This window comes from Aotus nancymaae, unplaced genomic scaffold (genome assembly GCF_030222135.1).
Source record: "Aotus nancymaae isolate 86718 unplaced genomic scaffold, 86718_ANA_hifiasm-v0.15.2.pri h1tg000007l, whole genome shotgun sequence".
Lineage (NCBI taxonomy): Eukaryota > Metazoa > Chordata > Mammalia > Primates > Aotidae > Aotus > Aotus nancymaae.
The window spans coordinates 27,593,391-27,598,583 of NW_026988418.1; the positions used below are offsets into that span (position 1 = coordinate 27,593,391).

General features: G+C 42.3%; 1 non-coding gene across 1 annotated transcript; it reads right to left on the reverse strand.

Annotated features, from left to right (window-relative positions):
- Window positions 1-1,242: 1,242 nt before the first annotated feature.
- On the reverse strand, window positions 1,243-1,303 carry LOC135273496 (U7 small nuclear RNA). The gene has a single exon (XR_010341286.1). It is a non-coding gene; the product is annotated as a U7 small nuclear RNA (small nuclear RNA).
- Window positions 1,304-5,193: the final 3,890 nt, after the last annotated feature.

The following is a 5,193-nucleotide window of genomic DNA, read 5'->3' on the forward strand; positions in this document are numbered from 1 at the left end:
AAACAAAACAGAAAAAAAAAAACAAAAACAAATAAAGGTTTGTGGCAATGCTGTGTTGAGCGGGCCTGTTGGCACCATTTTTCCAACAACACATGCTGACTTCATGTCTGTGTGTCCTATTTTGGCAATTCTTACAATATTTCAAACTTACACATTATTATTATATCTGTTATAGTGATCTGTGATCAGTGATCTCTGATGTTTCTGTTGTAATTGTTTGGGCCAGCATGGACCACACCCATGTAAGATGGTAAACTCAACTGATCAAATGCCTTGTGGGTTCTGACTTATCCGCCGACTGACTTCCCGCTCTTTCCTCCTTTCCTCAGGCTTCTCTATTACCTAAGACACAACAATATTGAAATTAGGCCAATTAATAACCTACAATGGCCTCTAAGCATTCAAGTGAAAGAGTCACATATCTCTCATTTTATTTATTTATTTATTTATTTATTTTTTGGAGACAGAGTCTCACTCTGACACCCAAGCTGGAGTACAGTGGCATGACCTCAGTTTACTGCAAACTCCGCCTCCCCAGTTCAAGCAATTCTCCTGCCTCAGCCTCCTGAGTAGCTGGCACTGGCCACCACGCTTGGTTAATTTTTGTATTTGTAGTAGGGACGATTTCACCATGTTGGCCAGGCTGGTCTCAAACTCCTGACCTCAATTGATCCACTTGCTTTGGCCTCCTAAAGTGCTGGGATTATAGGCATGAACCACCGTGCCTGGCCTCATCTCTCATTTTAAATCAAAAACTGGAGCTTTGTCGAAAAGGCATGTCAAAAGCTGAGACAGCCTGAAAGCTAGACTTCTTGCACCTTGCAGCCAAGTTTTGAATGCAAAGAAAACGATCTTGAAGGAAACTGAAAGTGCTACTCCAGTGAACACATTAATGATATAAAAGAGAAACAGCATAATTGCTGATATAGAGAAAGTTTGCATGGTCTGCATAGAAGATCAAACCAGCCACAACATTCCCTTAAGCCAAAGCATAATCCAGAGCAAAGGCCTAACTCTCTTCACTTCTATGAAGGCTGAGAGAGGCCAGGAAGCTGCAGAAGAAGTTTGAAGCTAGCAGAGGTTGGTTCATGAGGTTAGAGGAAAGACGCCACCTCCATAACAGAGAAGGTGAAGTCGCAAGTGCTATTGTAAAAACTGCAACAAGTTATCTGGAAGATCTAGCTAAGGTCATTGATGAAGGTGGCTACACTAAACAGATTTTCCTCTCCGCCCCCACCCCATGGAGGTTTTTGGGTGAACACCAGAAAACCTGCTAGACAAATTTAAAAGAGCTATAATACTAACAACAGATTTTCAACGTAGGTAAAGCAGTCTTCTATTGAAAGATGCCATCTAGTATTTTCATAGCTAAAGAGGAAAAGTCCATGCCTGGCTTCACAGCTTCAAAGGACAGGCTGACTCTCTTGTTAGAGGCTAATGCAGCTGATGACTTTAAATTGAAATCAATACTCATTTGCCATTCTGAAAATCCTAGCGCCTTTCAGAATTATGTGAAATCTACTGCGCCTGTGCTCCAGAAATGGAACAGCAAAGCCTGGATGACAGCACATTTGTTTGTGGTATGGTTTAATGCATATTTTAAGCCCACTGTTGAGACCTACAGCTAAAAGGAGAAAAGATTTATTTCAAAATATTACTGACCATTGGCAATGCACCTAGTCAGGCAAGAGTTCTGATGGAGAGATACAAGAAGATTAATGCCGTTTTTGTATTTTTGGAGACAGAGTCTCACTCTGTTACCCAGGCAGGAATGTAGTTGTGCAATCTCAGCTCACTGCAACCTCCACCTCCAGGTGCAACCAATCCTCTTGCCTCAGCTTCCCAAGTAGCTGGGATTTCAGGTGCATGCTACCACACCTGGCTAATTTTTGTGTTTTTAGTAGAGACAGTGTTTTGCCATGTTGGCTAAAACCTGGTCAAACTCCTGACCTCAGGTGATCCACCTGCCTCAGCCTTCCAAAGTGCTGAGATTACAGGCATGAGCCACTGTGCCTAGCCTAATGTTTTTATGCCCACTAACACAACATGCATTCTGCAGCCCATAGACCAAGAAGTACTTTTTACTTGCAAGTCTTATTATTTAAGAAATTCACTTCATAAGGTTGTAGCTGTTGTGGTGATTCCTCTGATGGACTTGGACAAAGTAAGTTAAAACCAAAGGATTTGCCATTCTTTTTTTTTTCCAAAGCAGCAAAAGTTTATTACATACAGTATTACACTCTCAAAGGGGAGAGTGGACTGTGAACAGACCTGAAATGAGATCAGCTCCAGTCTGGTGTAGCTTGGGTCTTTTTACATGTTTTTTTCTCTTCTCTTCCCTAGCTGCCTAATCTCTAGCCAGTGTCTGCCTTTTGATTGATAAATGGGTTGCTTCATTACTTTGGCCCTTGTGCACTTGTGCATTGCCTCCATGCCGTATTTTAAATACATGCATGATATATAGTCCATATGCATGAACCTTAAATAGCTAATTACCATGGGGGTCATGTTCAGAATACTTTTTCTCTCTAATGCACATGCCCATCTCTGTGGAGCTGCCCCTGGCACATTTGGTCTGGATCTAGCCGGCTATGGGAGTTCCTTACTTCTTTTTTTTTTTATCTTCAACTTTTATGTTAAGTTCAGGGGTAATGAGCAGGATGTGCAGATTTGTTATATAGGTAAACATGTGCCATGGTGGTTTGCTACACAGATCATTCCATCACCTAGGTATTAAGCCCAGCATCCATTAGCTATTCCTCCTGATGTTCTCCCTCCCCCACCCCACTGGGTCCCAGTGTGTGTTGTACCCACCATGTGTTCTCATCATTCAGCTCCCATTTATTAGTTAGAACATGCAGTGTTTGGTTTTCTGTTCCTATGTTAGTTTGCTAAAGATAATGGCTTCCAACTCCATCCATGTCCCTGCAAAGAGCATGACCCTGTTCTTTTTTAGGGCTGTATAGTATTTCCTGGGGATTCACCATTCTTGATGCCATTAAGAACATGCAGGATTTATGGGAGGAGGTCAAAATGTGAACATTAGCAGGAGTTTGGAAGAAGCTGATTCCAACCCTCACGGATGAACTTTGAGAGGCTCAAGACTTCAGTGGAGGAAGTAATTGTAGATGTGGTGACCATAGCAAAAGAAGTAGAATTATAAGTGGAGTTTGAAGATTGGACTGAACTGTTGCAATCTCATGATAAAACTTGCTCATGCCTGTAATCCCAGGACTTTGGGAGGCCAAGGTGGGCATATCACCTGAGGTCAGGAATTTGAGACCAGCCTGGCCAACATGGTGAAACCCCGTCTCTACTAAAAATACAAAAATAAAAACAAAAACAAAAAAATTAGCTAAGTGTGGTGGCAGGCACCTGTAATTCCAGCTACTCAGAAGGCTGAGGCAGGAGAATCGCTTGAGCCCAGGAGGCGGAGGTTGCAGTGAGCTGAGATCATGCCACTGCACTCCAGCCTAGGCGACAGAGTGAGACTCTGTCTCAAAAAAAAAAAAAAAAAAAAAAAAAATTTGAACAGATGAGGAGTTGCTCCTTATGGATGAGCAAAGAAAGTGGTTTCTTGAGATGGAATCTACTCCTGGTGAAGATGCTATAAACATTGGTGAAATGACAACAAGGAATTTCGAATATTACATAAACTTAGTTGATAAAGCAGCATTAGGGTTTAAGAGGACTGACTCCAATTTTGAAAGAAGTTACACTAAGGGTAAAATGCTATCAAACAGCATCACATGTTACAGAAAAATCTTTCATGAAAGAAAAAGTCATTTGATGCAGCAAACTGAATTGCTGTATTTATTTTTTTGAAACAGAGTCTTGCTCTGTTGCCCAGGCTGGAGTACAGTGGCACAGTCTTGGCTCACTGCAACCTCCACCACCTGGGTTCAAGTGATTCTCTTGCCACAGCCTCCTGAGTAACTGGGATTACAGGCGCGTGCCACCACGCCCGGCTAATTTTTGTGTTTTTAGTAGAGACGGGGTTTCACCATGTTGATCAGGCTGGTCTCGAACTCCTGCCCTTGTGATCCACCCACCTTGGCCTCCTAAAGTTCTGGGATTACAGGCGTGAGCCACCACATCCAGACTTACTGTATTATTTTAATAAATTGTCACAGTTACTCCAACCTTCAGCCACCACAACCCTGATTATTCAACAGCCATCAACATCAACGCAAGACCCTCTGCCAGAACTCACTGAAGGCTCAGATGGTCAGTAGCATTTTTTAGCAATAAAGTATTTTAAAATTAAAGTATATAGATATTTTTTAGACATAATGCTATTTCCCACTTAATATACTACAGTATTATGTAAACATAACTTTTATATGCACTGGGAAACCAAAAATTCTTGTGACTCACTTTATTGCAATATTCACTTTCCTGCAGTGTTCTGAAACCGAACTGGAAGTATCTCCAAGGTATGCCTCTAGCAGCCCTGCTGTTAAAAGTTCTCAAAATTATGGCCACGTTGTCTGGAAGTCAATAAGGTTGTCACTGCACACAAAAACAATACAATTTGCTTGCCGCTGCTGTCATTGTTACTGCAGTTCAAGGGTCCAGGGGAGAGTGGGCCAAAATCTCAGCTGTTGTCTCTTTTTGGTTCCCATTTTCCAAGGCTGCCTGGCTACAACCTCCAGGCCAAAGCCCTGTGACCAGGCAAATGGCCAGAGGTTGTTGGGATAGGCCAATTATGTTTTTATGAGGGCACCACACTGCATGAATTCAAGAGCTAGACTTGAAGAAGGGAGTAGGAGCGAGAGGGGCTGGAGCAGGAAGAAGTCTGTGAGATGATGAGGGTGGGGTCAATAGAGACCGTCACATTGCAGCAGGTCACCAGGGTGGTAGTGTGACAGGAAGAGTGAGATCATCAAGTCTTCTCAGGCGCAACTGAATGTTTCAAAGGAAGAGATGTCTGACTGGTGACAGCCTGCCCTGAACCGTTCTGGAGCCTTCTCTGTTAGCCATTTTCTAGGTTTCTGGTCTCCAAAAGATTTGCGAAACTGGACTGTAATTGATTCCATTGTCTTCTCCAGAAATGTAACCAGTATATCACTTTGCTGTAATAGAATAGAAATATCACTATCCCAGACCATACTGTATTTTTCTTGGGCATCCTTATCTGCATAAACATTCTGAACTGCCTTTTTATCTGACCCAGATGGTCTATAATAATTT